Source organism: Scyliorhinus canicula, chromosome 1 (genome assembly GCF_902713615.1).
Source record: "Scyliorhinus canicula chromosome 1, sScyCan1.1, whole genome shotgun sequence".
Classification (NCBI taxonomy): domain Eukaryota; kingdom Metazoa; phylum Chordata; class Chondrichthyes; order Carcharhiniformes; family Scyliorhinidae; genus Scyliorhinus; species Scyliorhinus canicula.
In genome coordinates this window covers 4,023,469-4,046,331 of record NC_052146.1, presented here as the reverse complement: position 1 = coordinate 4,046,331, position 22,863 = coordinate 4,023,469, and positions in this window count along the sequence as shown.

The following is a 22,863-nucleotide window of genomic DNA, read 5'->3' as shown; positions in this document are numbered from 1 at the left end:
GCACGGAAGAAAATCCTCACTCCATCATGGATCCAGGTCCTACCTCACCTCAATGTCTTCAGGACCTTCTGCCGATCTTTAAGGTTGAGGAAATGAATGATTAAAGGTCTGGGATGAAAACCATCCCTTGGCCTCCGAGATAAGATACAATGCGCCCTTTGTGATTTGGAAGTTCCCCAAGTCCTCCAGGGCTCCCATCATGCCGCTCAGCTGGTTTTCCAAGGACTGAATTCTCGCCTCCGCAGAGGAAGCATCCTGTCCGACATACAGGATTCTCTCCTCCGTATCAAGCCTCTTAGTGCTCCTTTGCAACTCAGCGTCATGATCACCGAGGTTTTGGGTCAATACACCAAACTAATAACTCGGATAATGTCGGCAGTCAGCATTTCGCCACTTCCGAGATTAGCCCAGAGTGCGGAGGGTTGAGAGACATCCCAATAATCAGGCCTACACATTGAAAGGGTGGCCCCACGCCTGCTCAATCTGTCTGTGCTCTTTTACCCCCAGATTCCTTGCCGTCTTTTGGCATAATCCTACCAATCCCAAAGTCTTCCAGGGACATAACAGCAAATATTAGTTCAGGGACTAGGTTGATAAGTGCCAGGCAATCAGGATAAATGATGGATTATAAGAGAGTGCTGTCAAATCCCGATGGAAAAGCAGCTGCTTCCGAGCCCGCATTGCACGGTTCCCAGGTCGTTATTGTTTTAACCAGTTGTTATAACCTGCCCAGATCCTATTGGCTGGGGACAACTGGTCACCCCATGACTCGTGGTGAATATGAGGTCCTCCAATGGGGGGGGGGGGGGGGGGGTAGGGGGTGGGCAATCACTAGTAGTTGCAGCTATGTCAGTAGAGCTGGCCAGTATAGTACCGGCTGGAGAGGGAAGCAGTGGTGAACTGCTGCTGTGTATATAAAGTTACTTTCTGTTTGACTCCATAAACTGCTGCTGGTTTCTTCGTGGCCCTGAGAAAACCAGTTATCATTGCTTCTACTCTGAGATGTTGCAAAGAACGATATGTCAGAACCTGGGAAGGCATGGAGGGAACAATCTGCCATATGGACAATATTCCATTGTACGGTTCATCGAGGGAAGAATCAGACTGCCAAATGAGAGCGGCCTCAAATTCCTACACAAAGCGGACTTGATATTAAACAACAAATATAAATTTGCAAAACCTATGATAAAATTGTTAGGGCACATTGCGCATCTTGGGGGATTACAGCCAACCCACTGACGATCAAAGTGATTAGAATGCTCCACCGCCCAGAACCATCACAGACTCACAAAGATTTCTCGGCATGGTTAATCACGTAGACAAGTTCCTCCCAAACTTGGCAGAACAGTAGCACGGTGGTTAGCACAGTTGCTTCACAGCTCCAGGGTCCCAGGTTCGAATCCTGGCTTGGGTCACTGTCTGTGCGGAGTCTGCATGTTCTCCCCGTGTGTGCGTGGGTTTCCTCCGGGTGTCCCGGTTTCCTCCCACAGTCCAAAGACGTGCAGGCTAGGTGGATTGGCCGTGATAAATTGCCCTTAGTGTCCAAATGATGGGGTGGGGTTACTGGGTTATGGGAATAGGGTAGAGTTGTGGGCTGTTACACGTTTAGCTGGTGTTATATAAAGAGTCAAAGGTTCTGCTACTTTTCCACAAAACCTTTAATTTACTTCAACAGACTTTGCACAAAACTCTACATCACATCACCTGATACATAGGCAACCTGAAGCCCCTTTACATAATCAGTGTCAATTATTGGATACTTAACATACATGAGACAACTAATTGGAATAAGAACATAAGAACATAAGAACTAGGAGCAGGAGTAGGCCATCTGGCCCCTCGAGCCTGCTCCGCCATTCAATGAGATCATGGCTGATCTTTTGTGGACTCAGCTCCACTTTCCGGCCTGAACACCATAACCCTTAATCCCTTTATTCTTCAAAAAACTATCTATCTTTACCTTAAAAACATTTAATGAAGGAGCCTCAACTGCTTCACTGGGCAAGGAATTCCATAGATTCACAACCCTTTGGGTGAAGAAGTTCCTCCTAAACTCAGTCCTAAATCTACTTCCCCTTATTTTGAGGCTATGCCCCCTAGTTCTGCTGTCACCCGCCAGTGGAAACAACCTGCCCGCATCTATCCTATCTATTCCCTTCATAATTTTAAATGTTTCTATAAGATCCCCCCTCATCCTTCTATGTCTCTTAACCCATTACTGAACAGTCTCCCCTTCCTTGGAGAAAAAAAATAATTAGGTGAAAACAAAATTACAAGAAACTCAAAAACACACACGCAATTTCCCTCCTTCTTTTTTTCATTTTTAGAAGAAAAAATACAGTCACAGAAACAGGCCTTCATTAATAATATCCAAAAGTTTCTGTGAGCTAGCCCCTCTTATTGTAAAACAGTCTGACAATTGATAGCTACTGTCAACCCATTTAATTTTTGTTATTTTCCCTCTGTCCAACATCTGCTTCAAACTTGCGATGTCCACCCTTAACCTTTTTTCATTGACACTTTTTGTAGAGTGCACATTTTCCCACAGGGATTTATTGTCAATGTGACAGTCAATAGGCATATTACCCAAATCCCCTAATCCCAAAATTTCTGTCAATATCAGATATATAAAAGGCCATATCCACCGCCTTTACAAGGCTTAACGTCTCAGCAGCCAAAGTGCTTTTGACCGCTCTCCTTATTTTCTTTGTTTCCCACACAAGAGGGCAACATTTACCATTGTTCCCCAAAAGGAAAATTATAAAACCTCCTGCGCTTGAAACCCCATCACATAAATTTGCATAGGACGCATCACTATAAACTGTGAGTTTCAAGTGCATAAGGTCACCTAAAACCAGGAACCTCAAAACACACTCCTGCATTTTTAGTTTGGCCAACGCTTTATTTGTTCTTATTATGTTTTCCACTTTAGGATAATTCATCTTTGTACTCAACTCTAAGACATCAAAACTCACATCCGGTCTAGTCTGTCTACCTACCCAATTCAGTTGCCCAGTTAAACTTCGCAGTTGCTCTTTTTCCACCTTTGAAACCATTGCAACCCGGCCACGGCTAATTGCTCTTGGGCTGATGCTTTCCAAATAAGATTGCTGACGTAAAGTTGCCCCAAAGTTAGTCTATCCGATTTCCAGTCCAGCCGCATGGCCTCCTTCTGCAATGTAAATTCTATGATTCTATGATACTAAAGCAAACAGCTGTTGCGACAAGTGATGCAGGGACATGGAGACTTTGACAAGATCAAAGTCTCCCAAATGGAAACTGACCAGAAGCCGTCGGTTACTCTTCTTAGCCGAAAGGAAATTGCAAAAAATACCGCCCAAGAATCCAACGTTTCCAACTGAGATTCACGAGATATGATTCAGTTACTGAGTAGTTCAGAGGACGTACCAGGTGATAGTGGATTCATTGTCAAGAATACCAATGGAAGGGGTAAAATTGGAAGATTTAAATTTTATTGAGCAAGTGGAAGTATTTACTTCACTCCTTACTAAACATTTACCAGCCAATAAGAAGAGATGTGAAGAAATGAAGCAAGCATGGCAGCAAAATGATGAGTGCATCAAAATAGAAGAGTATTTCCAGAACAGATGGTTAAAGTACATTCCTAACAGCCTTGTGCTTGGCCAATACTTCAAGCAAAGAAAACATCTCACCATTACTGATGATTTTTTGTTATTTGATGACATCCAGACATCGCTGAAACACTTTCCTTCGAGGCTTTGGCAGTGCCTGGGAATGGATTCATTTGGGTTTGAAGACAAAGTTTTCATCATTGATTATAACACCCTGTTCCATACCTTTGCGCAGGAATTTTAAAAATATTCTTTCATGGGACATGTGTGTTGCAGGCTATGCCCGCATGTATTGCCCATCCCTAATTGCCCTTGAGGGGCTAGTTAGGAGTCAACTATGTTGCTGTGGGTCTGGAGTCACATGTAGGCCAGACCAGGTAAGGACGGCAGAGTTCCCTCCCTTCCTTTCCTTCCCTAAAGGCCATTAGTGAACCAGACGGTTTTTACGACAATCGACAATGGTTTCATGGTCATCATTAGACTTTTAATTCCTGTGGTGGTGGGATCTGAGCCTGGATCTGAACCTGGTTAACTCTGATTTTGTTCATCCATATCAATTATGAACACAAAGGCCCCACACAGCGACAGTAATCTATGTCTAACCCTTAATGAATTCCCCCTTAACTGTTCCAATTCAATAACAAAATCCAAGTAAACCCAGAAATCCCATTTCAAAGGTGTGGTCCAGCACACGGCACTCTAACCGGTATAAGACTTATTATTGATACTCTGTTCCCCTTTTCAAACAGCAGGATTGAATTCCTTCCAGAAAGCAATTCTCTCTTTTCAGTTACCAAGCAGTCTGGAAACAGCTTTTAAAATGAAGATAGAGACACTTCTTTCAACCTGTGCCGTTCAAACCAGCTCCAAACTCAAAGCGAAATTAAAACCCACAGAGCCACAGCCCAGCTCCACCCACACAATGGCATCACTGAAGCCCTGTGATAAGACCCAAACATTTGTTAACGGGACACTCCCATGATAGGATATTCAATCTGGAGTGAATTCCACACCCTCATCACTGTCTGTGGGAGCTCCAATCATGTTGCAGTTTGGAGTGATTGGAGATATTTAAATGCAGATGCTCGATAAACAGATTGACAAAACTCCCGGATTTCACTTGCAGACTCTGTTATTATCCCCTGGGTTATTATATTTGCTACATTCTTACATTTTGTCCAGTTAATAAATGAGGAGTGTAAATTTTCTCTGTCCCTGGGTGAAGCTTTGTGAACAGATCAGAACCACCGGGGATTGGAGCAGATGATAAACTTGCAACATTTTTATAGAATTAATATACATCTGATGCAAGCAGGAGTTGAAGGAGGTGTAGTCTCCTTGGAAAGGAAAAGGGGAGGTGGTAGTGTTGTCACTGGGCTAGTAATCCAGAGACCCTGTGTAATTCTTCGATGACAGGGGTTCAAATCCCACTGTCAAAACCCCCAGGAGGACCACGGGGAAACCATCACCGATTTCCCCCTGGGACTCGTGGAGTACGTGCTCCCCAGGTCCGGAGCAGCGGCCACCCGCCTGGGGCTCATTGTGAGATCGGTCCTCCCAGCTGGGATTACACTGAGTGAGATGCTGAGGGATGCAGACCATTGTAAATACCTGTCAATAAATCTATCCAGTTTACCGTCACCCTCTTCTCAATCATTAAACTGGCGACAAGGTTTAACGGAAACTCTGGACTTGCCCATCGATTCGTCGAGCCGTCAGAAGTTCACTGTTGGGAATGTCACGTTGTAGCGATGAAGATGCGGTTATTCGGGAAATTGGAAGCCTTGGATGGAGGTATGGAGGATTTGCATCAATATGCGGAACACATGTGATACTTTTCCAGATAAATAGAATATTGGGGGAAGACCAAACAGAACATTCTCCTCCTAACCACCGCGGGTCCAGACGTTTCGGACCATAAAGAGTTTGGCGTACCCGGCTGCAGACTCCAGGTCTTTTGATGAGTTGGGAGCAATGGTTTCTGACCAATATGACCCCAAACCCTCCATAATTATACAAGGGTATTGTTTTAACAAGACGGTGCGCTCACCCGCTAAATCAGCCACGGACCTCTTGACCCATCTATGCTGCTTGGCCGAACACTGCGAATTCGGCTGTTCCTCTCAGAGATGTTGAGGGACCGGCCTGTGTGTGGTATTAACAATACGGCCATGCAGAGGAAGCTATTAGCGGAACCCACATGATATTGAAGTGGGTCATTGAGCTTCCTCTCCCTCGTGATCACACGGAGAAACGTGTACAGGAACTGCAGGGTGATTATAGTGTCCACAGTCTGGGCCATTCTCCCTTTCGGACTTCCTATCGATCATGAGACGGTGCGGGGGCGACAGAGCAACCCCGAGGCAGGTCCGTAGCAGAATCTGGGTCTCAGGCACTGCTGCTGCCCAGTGGGAAACTTTGCCCGAGGATGGTGGTGAGAGACGGTCGCCTTGACGGTATTGTGGTCGAGGGAATAGTGAGGTTCAGGGCTGCCCAGTGCAATGCAGAGCACGCCGTCAGCAACTACCACCGAGGTTACCCCAGACCATGGCCTTGCACGTGGATGCTCCGGAAGAGGATGACTCTTTGATGCGAATGGACTGTGTCTCGGCTCCGAAGGTCACACCGATCTGAGTCACCTTGCAGGTCAATAGGCATCCGGTGCCAATGGAAATGGACACTGGGATTTCTGTCTCAATTGTAGGCCTCTGTACGTTTCGATGGCTTCGCACGGGGATCATCCTGCAGACGTTGTGTGATACCAAAGCGACGTTGGTGACCTATACGGGGGGGGGACTGCTTCCAACACAGTTACATTTTTCCCTAAATCAGGAGACCAATACTGTACACAATACTCCAGATGTGGGGCAGGATTTACCAGCTGTTCATGCCGGCGGGATATTCCGGTCCCACGCCGGTGCATGGGTTTCCTGGCAACGAAGGGAGCAGTCACCGGGAAATTCCATCGACAACGGCGGAGTTAGTAAATCCTGCAGGGGGGCCGCCTCCGCCAGAGTAAAACATGCAGCGGAATACCAGGACCGGGCGGGTTGTCTGATGAGGGAAAGTTAGAGAGGTTGGATTTGTATCCAGTGGAGTTTCGAAGAGTGAGAGGTGACTTGATTGAAAGATGTAAGATCCTGGGGGTTATTGACAGGTGGATGTGGAATGTCAGGCAGGACACTTGTTATGGGCCAGGGTTCAGAGAACACCAAAGTATATCATAGAGTTCACCTGACCCACAATCTTTAGTAGATTTTGGTTATGGGGAGCACAAGGTCCCACTTTACAGGTGTGATGCAACAGATTAATAAGTATTTTTAAACAAAACAATGTTTATTCTATGAATCCTGTTAACATTTTATAAACACACATTCAACAGCTAACCAACTACCAACACTGATACCCCCCCAAGATACAGTATTCTTAGGTAACCCTTATTAACTTTCCTAACAACATCCATAAGCCAAAACACTTTTTACCAAATACAAAAAACCTTTTCAACAAAAGGTTTAAATTCTTTACAGAGAACAGTTATCACTTTTAAATTATCAAGTGATCTGAACACTTTTTTAACATACAGAGGGAGTGACCAGTATACATCTGCTTGGTTTGAATGCAGCTCTCAAACTGAAAGGGAAACTAAAACTCAGAGCCAGAAAGAGCTTCCAGCTCAAAACGAAAGTAAAAAGCAGAATCACATTCCAGCTCTACCCACACAATGACATCACTGCAGCTATTTGAGAAAACACACTTTTCTTAAAGGGACTCTCACACGACACACTGTCACTGGCCAACCCACTGGTTGCCAGCCAACCAATCGAACCAATTTCCCCCAAAGCCGGTTCCCAAGATCCACTTGGCTCTGTGACATCTGGTTTCTCTCCCCCCCGAAAATGCAAAACCTGGAACTCAATGTCCTGGCCAGCAGCCTACTCCAGCTGGAGTCTCTGCTACAAGGCACAATCCCATTGTGGACCAAACATAACAATATAAAAGAAATGGGAACAAAGGAAGAAACAGGAAGGAGTCAACCACATTGCTGTGGGTCTGGAGTCACATGGAGGCCAGACCAGGTCAGGACGACAGGTCTCCAGGGTGTTAGCCTGGGCTTATGGATTACTACCCAATCACATTGCTGCTCTGTCACCAACTCTCCATACAGAGTAACAGCGACTAAGATTCAAAACTGCTCTCCATTGGCTGAATATCTCTCTGGGACGCACTGAGACTGTGAAATCTTTGTTACAAATTGTTTACTTTCTGACTAATCCTTCAACAGACATGAATCGTATTCCACTTTGAATCTAGAACAGTTGAGGACTCTGGGTCTGTACTCGTTGGTGTTCAGAAGGATGAGGGGGGATCTTATTGAAACTTACAGGATACTGCGAGGCCTGGATAGAGTGGACGGGGAGAGGATGTTTCCACTTGTCGGAAAAACTAGAACCAGAGGACACCATCTCAGACTAAAGGGACGATCCTTTAAAACAGAGGTTAGGAGGAATATCTTCAGCCAGAGGGTGGTGAATCTGTGGAACTCTTTGCCGCAGAAGGCTGTGGAGGCCAAATCACTGAGTGTCTTTAAGACAGAGATAGATAGGTTCTTGATTAATAAGGGGATCAGGGGTTATGGGAAGAAGGCAGGAGAATGGGGATGAGAAAATATCAGCCATGACTGAATGGCGGAGCAGACTTGATGGGCCGAGTGGCCTAATTCTGCTCTTATGTCTTATGGTCTTATAGATTGGACTCTGCTGCTCTACATGTTCCTGATGTTGGGGACGACCAGAACTAGGGGTCACAGCCCGAGAATAAGGGGTCAGCCATTCAGGACTGAGATGAGGAAGAACATCTTCTCTCAGAGAGTTGTGAACTTGTGGAATTCTCTCCCACAGAAAGCTGTTGGGGCCGGTTTGCTGGATATATTCAGGAGGGAGCTGGACGTGGCCGTTGAGAATAAAGGGATCAAAGGGGTATGGAGAGAAAGTGGGAGTGGGGTACTGAACACGCATGATCAGCCGTGATCATATTGAATGGTGGAACAGGCTCGAAGGGCCAAATGGCCTACTCCTGCATTTATTTTCTGTGTTTCTATATCGGTCATGATATTTGTGTTTGAACGAGCTGGAAGGGGTCCAGTACAGGTTGAGACTGTCTCTGTGGTCCCTGCTTATTGATGGCTTCCCCTGATAGATGCTCACTGGAACTAAAAATGATAAAAAATAACAGCCAACACCGATCCAGAGAGCGAATAAATTGTAAACAGCCCCAGTTCCACAATAGCAGCAGGAACAGCTACAAAGGTCTCTTGTGGATACCTTGCTATTCGATAGGATCCTGACTAATCTAATCTTGGCCTCAACGTGACTTTCCAGCCTGTTCTCTAAACCCTTAAATAATCACCCATGGTTCAAAAATCGGCAGAGCCTTGAATATATTCAATGACACAACCTCCACTGCTCTCCGAGAGATTCCCAAAGATTAACCAGCCTCTAGACGAAGAAATTCCTCCTCGTCGCCATTTTAAATGGGGGACCCCTTATTCTGGAACAGTTCCCTGACGTTCTAGACTCCTCACGTTCTAGACTCCCCCTCGAGGGGAAATAACCGCTCAGCTTCCAACCGGTTGAGCCCCCTCAGGATCTTACATGTCTCAATAAGGTCACCTCTTGCTCTTCTGAACTCCGATGAGTACCGGCCCAACCACGAGGCCAGCTTTCTTCTTTAACTCCTTCACGACATCATTAACCAAAAGGCCTCAAACTGTCCCCAGAATTAAAAAATCCAGAAATGAGATGCTGAAAGTAGACGTTGCAGCGAGCGTGAAATCTCCTGATCCTGACTCTCCCGGAGAACGGCGAATGGTGGAAATGCCCAACAGGTTAAACAGCGTCCAGGGGGAGGAACGTGTGGGGTTTCTTTTGTCAAATGACGATTTGTAATCAGTCAGCTGGAACCTGATTCGAACTTTTAAAAACAGTGGGGGGGGGGGGGGGGGATTTCTGCTCCCGTTTGCATCTGGTGGGATTGCCGCCGGACGTCGGATAGGCCCGCGAGAGGCCCGAGATGTGTTTCATGCTGATGTGACGGTCTGATGTGATTGTCCCCACCCCTGCCAGTGATGTATCAGCATTGCTGACGTTCAACGTCAGTATCCCCATTAGAGTAAATTTACATCTGATTATCTATGCCTGATACCCCACCCCTGTTATTTATCCATTCATGTCAGGAGGCGGCATTGCCAACCTGAATAATAATAATAATAATAACCTTTTATTGTCACAAGTATGAAGTTACTGTGAAAAGCCCCTAGTCGCCACATTCCGGCGCCTGTTCGGGGAGGCTGGTACAGGAATTGAACCCACACTGCTGGTCTTGTTCTGCATCACAAACCAACTGTCTAGCCCACTGAGCTAAACCAGCCCTACAACTGGTCTCCCACAGTGCGCCCCTGTCAGGCAAAACCTGCCAGAGGAGTTCAGGTCAGCCCATCGTTCAGAGGGGGAGAGGGTCATGCTGCGGCTGTCATCTGGCACTGTGCCCTGGGACTATTCAGGCAGTGCCAGTGGGCAGTGCCAGTGGGCAGTGCCAGAGAGGTGACGGGGGACAGTGCCAGAGGACAGTGCCAGGGGACAGTGCCAGAGGAGGTTGTTGCATGGGGGGGTGGGGGTGGTGTGTTTGGGACATTTTAACGTTTTTATATTGGGGTGGTCTTTAAACTTGGCGCCCTGGTCTTTAAAAAGCAAAGTTGTTGGACCCGTCCCTTGCAGGTTTTCTTTTCAATCAGCTGAACGATCTGGCGGAGAATGCCCCCCTCGGGGTCAGTGATGTCAACGGCCCCTTTCCCGCTCTGGGCAGAGTCATTCCAAAAAGGCACAGAGAAAACCGGTGTAACGCTCACAGGCCGGACAGTCAGCTCGCCTGGCCACATTCAACAGCACTCTGCGCATTTATAAAAGGAGAAATGAGATAGTCAGCTGGAGGGGCGGGGCCTAAAGTCACCGACAAGGCCAGGAATCTCGAGGTCGCGACCCTGGTTTTAATGGGCGTCCTGATCTCCAACATAAATAAAAGACCCCTGTTTCTCCCCCATCACGCATAGATCGAAGCAACGCCCCCCCCCCCCCGCCCCTCTCCACCACGTAAACATCAGGGTGACCCAACCCCACCACCACTTATAGGCACCGGGACCCGCCCACTGCTCATCACAGGCACCGCCCAGGTCCCATTTCACAGGCTCTGGCTGAACCCACCCACCACAAGCATCAGGATCAACCCTCCCTCTACCTAGTATTGAGGTGCTGCCCCTCTCCCCCTCCGCAGGTACAGGGCCACCCCCACCCCAATGCAGCCAGTACCCCCCATACATGAGGGGAACTCCCCCAATGGGGGTCCCCAGAGGGTCCGCCCTTGGCACTGCCAGGGGGCTTTTCCAAGGTGCCCTGGCACTGTCCAGTGATATCCCATGCCACCTGGGGGTTATACCTGACTGTGCGTCCCCGGTGTGGCCACCAGGGGTGGCGGTTTTTGTTTTTGAAAACCAGTCGTGATTCAAGCTGGAACTGGGGCTGGTTTAGCACACTGGGCTAAATCGCTGGCTTTGAAAGCAGACCAAGGCAGGCCAGCAGCACGGTTCAATTCCCGTACCAGCCTCCCCGGGCAGGCACCGGAATGTGGTGACTAGGGGCTTTTCACAGTAACTTCATTGAAGCCTACTCGTGACAATAAGCGATTCTCATTTCATTTCATTTACAACGTCAGGCGGGGTGGGTGGGGACATATGGTGAGGGTGGGAGTGGCGGAGTTAAGCTCACCAATCATATTTCAATTTATTATGAAATGTGCCAATCAGGTTCATGCCCTCCATGCCCAGTGAGCAATGTGCTTTATCGGAAAACCCATCATTATGTCAAGTTTGCTCTGGATAAAGATGCCAGGCTCCGAGATTCACTGGCTCCAAGGGCCGGGTGCAATAGGCTGTGCCCATGTGGTTAAATGGGCTCCATGGTAACAGATCCTCGTGTTTATAAACCATCCCATCAACATACAGCTGATGTGTGACCATCGGAGGCACATGCTGCTTGTGTGTGTACGGTGCCCTGGGAATTGCCATGGCTACTACACCCCGAGTCACTCCCAGGTGCCTGAGATTTCCGAGTAAATCTGTAGGAATGGCTGATTGGGGATAAGGGCTACCCACTGAAACTCTGCCTGCTGCCTCCAGTCACCCTCAGAGCCGCTGACAGCCAGATAAACAACACGACCCACAGCTCCCCACGCTCCCGAACAGATCACGGGGATTCTGAAGATGTGCTGCAGATGTTTGGAGCGCTGAGGTGAATGACTACAGCGCATTCCCGATGGGGTTTCCTGCATGGCAGGGTGCTCTGCCCTTCACCAGCTGCCGATGCCCTGGCCACAGGGTGAACTGGAGGTGGATGAGGGCCCATCGGGAGAGGAAGGTGCAGAAACCCAGGATGCTCCAGGGGCTGACGAGGGTCTGTTTGAGCACGATGGTGTCATGGAGGATGGAAGATGTGGGAGACTCGCCCGTGACAGGTTCCGGAAGAGTAAGATTATATAAGGTCCCAGCTGCCAGAGCCATTCCCTGTCACCTCAAACAGTCTGTGAACAAATACTGCATTTACACTTGTACGCTCTGACCTGAGAATGCACTGGGACGTGCTCTGAACCTTGGTCAGCGGTATCCTGCTAATCTCTCATTCTGTGCAATTCCTCACACTGAGGGACGACAGCGATGGGAGGCAAACCTTGATGTTTCTGTGGTGATTGTGTATCGGTGTAGATGCAATACAACTGAGCAAGCACTAGAGGGAGCACGGGAGAGCTATAAATACAGAGGGACAGGAAGTGAGGACACTTCACAGAACTGGGAGCAAGACACGATGAAACAGATACTGCTGTGGGCTGAGGTAAAGGTCAACCTCGCGATCTCGTCCGGCATGTCGTGGGTTCAGACACCAACAGTGACCCACATGCTGTGCGGGTTTCACTGCAGATATGATGCCTTCAATCATTGGAGCCCCTCGAGGAATACGGGCGCAAACCTTTCCACCATACACTTAAAATAAAGATTGAAACACATCCCCCTGATATCACTCAAGGGGGAGACTCGTCCAACTGGGGTTAACTTCACAGGAATGTCAGTCCCACAGCGGGATGTTGAGTGGGAGAATGGATAAACCTCGACGTAAGAGGGTTCCAATTACAAATTCACAGCGCCTCAAAATGACCAAAACATTCACAAACCCATAAAATGTTTTCCCAAAAGTGCCATCTGTTCAGAGTGATAACACACCAGCGAACCAAAAGTGACCCTATGGCCACGCCTGGGTGCATCCCAACCTCCACAGTGGAGATGGAGGCGGCCGCTGATTATGTCCTTAAATCATAGAATCATTACGGTGCAGAAGGAGGCGGTTCGGCCCATCAAGTCCACACTGACTCCTCTGAAAGAAAGAGGCACACTCCCCCACCCTTTCCCCATAACCCCACCTAACCTGTGCACCTCTGGGCACTTGGGGGCAATTTATCCTGGCCAATCCACCCAGCAGCACATCGTGGACTGTGGGAGGAAACCGGAGCACCCGGAGGAAACCCACACAGACACGGGGAGCTACTGGGGTTCCTGCGGGCCCAGGCAGAGAGTAATCTCAGTGGCTGCACACCCTGGGATTGTCCCGAGAGAATGCCCAGGTCGGCACGCTGATGCTCTCTCTCCCTGCGGGTGTCCGAGGGTCCCAACCTGACTCCTGCAGGAGATGGTTCACCTGGAGGGAGGGAGGTCCACCAGGGTTTGTCAGGGAAGGTAAAGTCGCCGTGGTCCCAGGTGACCATGGGCTGCTTTCCCCTTGGAGGGGGAGAGCTGACTGGTGGTGATTTAACCTGAGGTTCACCACACCTCAGGCGAGGGGCAAGGTTGAGAAGACGGGGTCTTCATGAATAACCTGAGCCGGTACAGGTGTGAGTGTGTGTGTGTGTGTGTGTGTGAAGTGTGTGTGAGTGTGTATGTGAAGTGTGAGTGTGAGAGAAATCCGGAGTGCATTCATTATCTTACTTCATCCACTTCAGGTGGAATAAAGCTAATCTCTATCTCTGTTAAACTCAAGAGAACCTGCCCAACTGTTTCTTTTATGATCACAGCCCAAAAACAGTAAAGTATTCGCTAAATTGGCCAAACACCTGTTGCGGTGTTGGGAAGGAAAAGCGTTGAATTAATGTGCTTTTAGCCTGGACAGTTATTTGTTTATCAGCTTGGGGAGATGATGTCAGTGCTGGGTGGAGCTAAGGAAGAGAGAGATAGTTTGAAAAAGTCTGGGGAGAGTTAAAGTCTGATCTGGCAAACCCTTGTTTTGACCACAAGTAAAAGCGGTTTTATCTCCCAGCAGGATAGTTATAAAAAGAGTAATAATACTTAAAGCAGAGCCGTCTTGTCTGAGGACAAGGAAGAGGCTGAAACAACCTGGCTGAAACAGAAATGTGAAGACCTTCAGCCAGAGTCTGAAAGGGTTCTACCATGAGCCAACAATCTCTTCTGTTAAGCAGGAATTACTATTCCTTCCGCATCATCTCACGAATAAGCTATCAGTTTTGGTCCAGTATCCGAGTCACTGTTGGGATCAGGTCTGGGCTCGGAATAAAATATTTACAACACTTTGCAAAATTCAGGTCTCCTTAGTTTTAGAATAAAAACAAATGCACTCTGCATTTTTTATTAAAGTTCAGAGATCTATACTTTGTCAGATTGAATTCTCAATCATAAGATACTGTTTGTAAGTTTTATAAAGTCAGGGATTGGGGCTGTTTCATAGTTGATTTGTTCGATATATTATTTGCTGAATGGTATCTTTTTGTCTTCATTCCATTACACGTTTATTTTTTTCGTGGTTCTGGTAAGTGACTATTGGGAGGTGAGAATTTAATAATAATTATAATCGCTTATTGTCACAAGTAGGCTTCAATGAAGTTGTTGTGAAAAGCCCCTAGTCGCCACATTGTTTGGGGAGGCCGGTACGGGAATTGAACCCGCGCTGCTGGCCTTGTTCTGCATTACAAGCCAGCTGTTTAGCCCACTGTGCTAAACCAGGCCTCTTTGAGAGTTTTCCCATGGAAGGCCAGACAGATTTCCAATGCCTTCACCAGGGGACACATTATTAAGTCGCGGTACCTGGGATCTGTTTCAGTGCTCGTTTCCAAATTCTTGCAAGATGGTTCACTTGCTCTTTGCCAAGAACTCAGACGTTGTAGCACAATCTGAGAATGAAATAAGTTAATGAGGGGGTGAGGAGGATGGTGCCTGAAACACAATTCCATAGAGTTCTACTTCTGGGGCAGCAGTCTCATGTGATTTGCTGTTGCCCAATCATTCAACAGAGTCTTTACCCCTTGCCATTCTTTTGTTTCTTCTTACACAATGTCCCTTGGCTTGTTTAACCAGGACTAAACATACTACCCCTCATAAATTATCTATACCCCAGAGGTACTTCAAACCTAAACAATATTCCATGAACTAGCTATCTGTAAACAAGTAATTGGTTCTCAAGATCAATTGCAGAGCACTTCACCTGCAAATCAACGATTACTTCACTTTTACGACACCTTAATCACAGCCCTAGCAGTTATACAGCCTGGATGCATCTTAACCAAGGTTTTAATAACAATACCGCCAAAAATATAAAATATGACCGTTTCTTACATTTGTCGATCTTTCCTCAGCGCCAACCCATCCCTGAGTTTCCAATCTGTCTCTCCCCTTTCCAAGTATATAATTCTTCACATTTCCATTCATTTCCCGTTCTTTAGAAGGGTCATAATACGGACTCGAAACGTTAACTCTGTTTCTCCACAAACGCTGCCGGGATCTGCTGCGATTTTACAGCATTTTCTACTTTCATTTCAGGAAATGTAAGCGAGTCCGAGAGGCTGCAACGAAGGGTCACTAGATTGATTCCTTCAACAATATGTTGTCCTGTGAGATGAGATTAAGTAGACAAAACGTATACTCCCTGGAGTTTAGAAAAATGAGAGATGATCTGATTTAATGGGCAAATGTCCGAAGGGACTTGATCCGGTCAACATTGAGTGATTGGTTCACTTAGCTGGGGAATCGAGAACACAGGTCACAGGTTCAAGGTGAAGGGTCAGCCATGTGGGACAAAGGTGAGGGTAGGTTTCCTCACCAGACGGTTTTGAAACTTGGGATTTCTCTGCTTGAGCAGGTTGTGATCGCTCAGTTACCGAGGATATTCAATACAGATATTGACAGGTCCCTGGACATTAAAAAAAAAAATCGATGGATATGGGGATAGTGCAGGAAGGTGAAGGTAAGGTAGCAGTTCAACCATAAATGGCAAAACAGCTTTGAAGGACCATATGGCCCGCTCCTATTTATCTGCAGTCGGACTTGAACCTACAACCTTAGAGTCATAGAGGTTTACAACATGAAAACTCAACCCAATTGAAATGAAATGAAATGAAAAATGAAATGAAAATTGCTTATTGTCACGAGTAGGCTTCAAATGAAGTTACTGTGAAAATCCCCTAGTCACCACATTCTGGCGCCTGTTTGGGGAGGCCGGTACGGGAATTTCCCTCATTTGGCCCATATCCCTCTATACCCACCCGGCCCATATAACTGTCTAAATGCTTTTTAAAAGACAAAATTGTACCCGTCTCTACTACTGCCTCTGACAGCTCATTCCAGACACTCCCCACCCTCGGTGTGATGAAATTTCCCCTCTGGTCTCTTTTGTATCTCTCCCCTCTCAACTTAAACCCATGTCCCCTAGTTTTAGACTCCTCTCCGTTTGGGAGAAGATGTCGACTATCTACCTTATCGATGCTCCTCATTATTTTATAGACCTCTATAAGATCACCCCTAAGCCTCCGACGCTCCAGGGAAAAAAGTCCCAGCCTATCCAGCCTCTCCTTATAACTCAGACCATCAAGTCCTGGTAACATCCTCGTAAATCTCTTCTGCGCTCTTTCTAGTTTAACAATATCCTTCCTATAATAGGGTGATCAGAACTGAACACAGTGTTCCAAGTGTGGCCTTACTAATGTCTTTGCATTCAGAGATTTCCGCCCACTGGGACTTGCCTGCAGTGAAACTCGCGATGTGTGAACTCGCTGTGATCTTAGAATCTCACAGTGCAGGATAATTGCACAGTGTTTAAGGTGCGGAAACAGGCCATTCGGCCCGACTGCTCCATGCTGGAAACCCCCTCTCCATCTCACCTGATCAACTTACCCTTCAATTCCTTCCTCCGCCTTCCCCCTATCCACCTTCCCCCTTAAACACTGCGTATTATTTATTAACATCCATGTTCCTTCCTAAACAGTCACCCTTTTCCGGGGCTCTTATTTGCCGGGATTCCTTTGGAAACGTTGGCGAACTGGGAAGTGATGGGATGGGATAGAGGGCCAGGCCTGTGAAGGTTGGGGAATACTAGAGGCACAAATTGATTTTGTTTGACAGATTCCTCTTTGTGCCTTGAATTTACTCTCATGTCTGGGAGGTCTCGTTGGGCAGGGGGGGGTACGCTACATCTGAGGCAGCAGCTCCAGGTTGAAGACCCTGCCCCGAGCAGTTGGCCATTGAAGGAGCTGCTCCTCAAAGGGTAGACAATCGGTGAAGAAGTGCTTAAAAGGTCCAATACTCAATTCAGTTTGAGAGATTATTCAATGAGCAAATCATTGTGCTGAAATATCACATAGGGCACAACGGTAGCACAGTGGTTAGCACTGTTGCCTCACAGCTCTAGGGTCCCAGGTTCGATTCCCGGCTTGGGTCACTGTCTGTGCGGAGTCTGCACGTTCTCCCCGTGTGTGCGTGGGTTTCCTCCGGGTGCTCCGGTTTCCTCCCCCAGTCCAAAGATGTGCAGGTTAGGTGGATTGGCCATGATCAATTGACCCTTCGTGTCCAAAAAAGGTTAGGTGGGGTTACAGGGAGAGGGTGGAGGTGTGAGGATAGGGTGGAGGTGTGGGTTTAGATAGGGTGCTCTTTCCAAGGCCATGGCAGACTGGATGGGCTGAATGGCCTCCGTCTGCACTGTAAATTCTATGATTTTACTCTTTAGTTCTCGGATGGGAGTGTCGCTGGGATTTATTGCGTGTTTCCTGTTTCCCTGAAAAGGTGGGGGTTAATCACCTTCCTGAAATCTTGGCAGTGGTTTGATACAACTGAAAGCCGGTTTCAGAGGGCGGCCAGGAGTCTCTGGCACTGGGTGTGGTCTGGGTGTGGGCACTGAAGTCATGTCCAGGCCCAGAATGGGTCTTGACAATAGATTTCCTTTGCCATGGGAACCAATCCAACCGCACTTCTTCTAATATCCAGACAATGCAACAAAAACCTGGGAAACACAATAGTTGTAAAGAATTCCATCTTTTATTTCCAATGATAAAATATATCTTCTTGTCCTCAGCACCAACTGGGAGCCAGTCAAGCGACGGTCAGCATGAAACACCCCGGACAGGATAACGAGATTGTTCGCCAATCCAGGATGCAATTGAGGAACGGAATCAGAGAAAAGGTACAATCCAAACGTGGCATTAACTTCACAAACCCCCCTGATTGTCCGGGCGGAATGACCGCAGTTCAGTGTGAGGCCACAGAGAAACTGGGATCCTCATGGGAATAACATGCTCGGGAAGGCTGGGATCCGGTATCAGCAATAACGGAATGGTGTGGGTACTGGGGAAACAGGAATGGCCTCAGTACTGGTTCCTGGGGACAGTTCCAATCGTGTAAATTGCCATAATTTGACCAAATTAGCAAAGCAGAGAGTCCGGTGGGTTGGCACAGCCACCGTCTCCAGTCTCTCCACATTAACTAATGTCCCTAGTCCCATTCACCTCCTCCACAGCCTCTCCTCGGCCTTCATATCCTACATAAACATGGAACCTGGAATTAAACGCATTAGGGAAAGCGATGGTGCACTGGTGTTATTACTGGACGCACAATCCAGAGACCCAGAGTAAAGCTCTGGAGAGCTGGGTTCGAAGCCCAGCACGACTGATGGTGAAATTGCTATTCAATAAAAAGCTAGACATAAAAAAGTCTATTGATGACCCTGAAACCATTGTCAATTGTCGTAAAAACCCATCTGGTTCACTAATGTCCTTCAGGGAAGGAAATCTGCCGTCCTTACCCGGTCTGGCCTACTTGTGACTCCAGATTCACGTCCACACCAATGCGGTTGACTCTCAATTCAAGGTCAATTAGGACAGTGCAGCACTCCCTCAGTACTGACCCTCTGACAGTGTGGCACTCCCTCAGTACTGACCCTCTGACAGTGCGGCACTCCCTCAGTACTGACCCTCTGACAGTGCAGCACTCCCTCAGTACTGACCCTCTGACAGTGCAGCACTCCCTCAGTACTGACCCTCTGACAGTGCAGCACTCCCTCAGTACTGACCCTCTGACAGTGCGGCACTCCCTCAGTACTGACCCTCTGACAGTGCAGCGCTCCCTCAGTACTGACCCTCTGACAGTGCAGCACTCCCTCAGTACTGACCCTCTGACAGTGCAGCACTCCCACAGTACTGACCCTCTGACAGTGCGGCACTCCCTCAGTACTGACCCTCTGACAGTGCAGCACTCCCTCAGTACTGACCCTCTGACAGTGCAGCACTCCCTCAGTACTGACCCTCTGACAGTGCAGCGCTCCCTCAGTACTGACCCTCTGACAGTGCAGCACTCCCTCAGTACTGACACTCTGACAGTGCGGCACTCCCTCAGTACTGACCCTCTGACAGTGCAGCACTCCCTCAGTACTGACCCTCTGACAGTGTGGCACTCCCTCAGTACTGACCCTCTGACAGTGCAGCACTCCCTCAGTACTGACCCTCTGACAGTGCTGCACTCCCTCAGTACTGACCCTCTGACAGTGCGGCACTCCCTCAGTACTGACCCTCTGACAGTGCGGCACTCCCTCAGTACTGACCCTCTGACAGAGCAGCACTCCCTCAGTACTGACCCTCTGACAGTGCAGCACTCCCTCAGTACTGACCCTCTGACAGTGCAGCGCTCCCTCAGTACTGACCCTCTGACAGTGCAGCGCTCCCTCAGTACTGACCCTCTGACAGGGCAGCACTCCCTCAGTACTGACCCTCTGACAGTGCGGCACTCCCTCAGTACTGACCCTCTGACAGTGCGGCACTCCCTCAGTACTGACCCTCTGACAGTGCGGCACTCCCTCAGTACTGACCCTCTGACAGTGCGGCACTCCCTCAGTACTGACCCTCCGACAGTGCGGCACTCCCTCAGTACTGACCCTCTGACAGTGCGGCACTCCCTCAGTACTGACTCTCTGACAGTGCGGCACTCCCTCAGTACTGACCCTCTGACAGTGCGGCACTCCCTCAGTACTGACTCTCTGACAGTGCGGCACTCCCTCAGTACTGACCCTCTGACAGTGCAGCACTCCCTCAGTACTGACCCTCTGGCAGTGCGGCACTCCCTCAGTACTGACCCTCTGACAGTGCGGCGCTCCCTCAGTACTGACCCTCTGACAGTGCAGCACTCCCTCAGTACAGACCCTCTGACAGTGCGGCACTCCCTCAGTACTGACCCTCTGACAGTGCGGCACTCCCTCAGTACTGACCCTCTGACAGTGCAGCACTCCATCAGTACTGACCCTCTGACAGTGCGGCACTCCCTCAGTACTGACCCTCTGGCAGTGCGGCACTCCCTCAGTACTGACCCTCTGACAGTGCGGCACTCCCTCAGTACTGACTCTCTGACAGTGCGGCACTCCCTCAGTACTGACCCTCTGACAGTGCGGCGCTCCCTCAGTACTGACCCTCTGACAGTGCAGCACTCCCTCAGTACTGACCCTCTGACAGTGCGGCACTCCCTCACTACCTACCCTCTGACAGTGCAGCGCTCCCTCAGTACTGACCCTCTGACAGTGCGGCACTCCCTCAGTACTGACCCTCTGACAGTGCAGCACTCCCTCAGTACTGACCCTCTGACAGTGCAGCACTCCCTCAGTACTGACCCTCTGACAGTGCGGCACTCCCTCAGTACTGACCCCTCTGACAGTGCGGCACTCCCTCAGTACTGACCCACTGACAGTGCAGCACTCACTCAGTACTGACCCTCTGACAGTGCAGCACTCCCTCAGTACTGACCCTCTGACAGTGCGGCACTCCCTCAGTACTGACCCTCTGACAGTGCGGCACTCCCTCAGTACTGACCCTCTGACAGAGCAGCACTCCCTCCGTACTGACCCTCTGACAGTGCAGCTCTCCCTCAGTACTGACCCTCTGACAGTACAGCACTCCCTCAGTACTGACCCTCTGACCGTGTAGCACTCCCTCAGTACTGACCCTCTGACAGTGCCGCACTCCCTCAGTACTGACCCTCTGACAGTGCGGCACTCCCTCAGTACTGACCCTCTGACAGGGCAGCACTCCCTCAGCACTGACCCTGTGACAGTGCGGCACTCCCTCAATACTGACCCTCTGACAGTGCAGCACTCCCTCAGTACTGACCCTCTGACAGTGCAGCACTCCCTCAGTACTGACCCTCTGACAGTGCTGCACTCCCTCAGTACTGACCCTCTGACAGTGCAGCACTCCCTCAGTACTGACCCTCTGACAGTGCGGCACTCCCTCAGTACTGACCCTCTGACAGTGCGGCCCTCCCTCAGTACTGACCCTCTGACAGTGCAGCACTCCCTCAGTACTGACCCTCTGACAGTGCAGCACTCCCTCAGTACTGACCCTCTGACAGTGCAGCACTCCCTCAGTACTGACCCTCTGACAGTGCGGCACTCCCTCAGTACTGACCCCTCTGACAGTGCGGCACTCCCTCAGTACTGACCCTCTGACAGTGCAGCACTCCCTCAGTACTGACCCTCTGACAGTGCGGCCCTCCCTCAGTACTGACCCTCTGACAGTGCGGCCCTCCCTCAGTACTGACCCTCTGACAGTGCAGCGCTCCCTCAATACTGACCTTCTGACAGTGCAGCACTCACTCAGTACTGACCCTCTGACAGTGCGGCACTCCCTCAGTACTGACCCCTCTGACAGTGCGGCACTCCCTCAGTACTGACCCCTCTGACAGTGCGGCACTCCCTCAGTACTGACCCACTCACAGTGCAGCGCTCCCTCAGTACTGACCCTCTGACAGTGCGGCCCGCCCTCAGTACTGACCCTCTGACAGAGCAGCACTCCCTCCGTACTGACCCTCTGACAGTGCAGCTCTCCCTCAGTACTGACCCTCTGACAGTGCAGCACTCCCTCAGTACTGACCCTCTGACAGTGTAGCACTCCCTCAGTACTGACCCTCTGACAGTGCGGCACTCCCTCAGTACTGACCCTCTGACAGTGCGGCACTCCCTCAGTACTGACCCTCTGACAGTGCGGCACTCCCTCAGTACTGACCCTCTGACAGGGCAGCACTCCCTCAGTACTGACCCTCTGACAGTGCAGCACTCCCTCAGTACTGACCCCTCTGACAGTGCGGCACTCCCTCAGTACTGACCCCTCTGACAGTGCAGCACTCCCTCAGTACTGACCCTCTGACAGTGCGGCACTCCCTCAGTACTGACCCTCTGACAGTGCGGCACTCCCTCAGTACTGACCCTCTGACAGGGCAGCACTCCCTCAGTACTGACCCTCTGACAGTGCAGCACTCCCTCAGTACTGACCCCTCTGACAGTGCGGCACTCCCTCAGTACTGACCCCTCTGACAGTGCAGCACTCCCTCAGTACTGACCCTCTGACAGTGCGGCACTCCCTCAGCACTGACCCTGTGACAGTGCGGCACTCCCTCAATACTGACCCTCTGACAGTGCAGCACTCCCTCAGTACTGACCCTCTGACAGTGCAGCACTCCCTCAGTACTGACCCTCTGACAGTGCGGCACTCCCTCAGTACTGACCCTCTGACAGTGCGGCACTCCCTCAGTACTGACCCTCTGACAGTGCAGCACTCCCTCAGTACTGACCCTCTGACAGTGCAGCACTCCCTCAGTACTGACCCTCTGACAGTGCGGCACTCCCTCAGTACTGACCCTCTGACAGTGCAGCACTCCCTCAGTACTGACCCTCTGACAGTGCAGCACTCCCTCAGTACTGACCCTCTGACAGTGCAGCACTCCCTCAGTACTGACCCTCTGACAGTGCAGCACTCCCTCAGTACTGAGCCTCTGACAGTGCGGCACTCCCTCAGTACTGACCCTCTGACAGTGCAGCACTCCCTCAGTACTGACCCTCTGACAGTGCTGCACTCCCTCAGT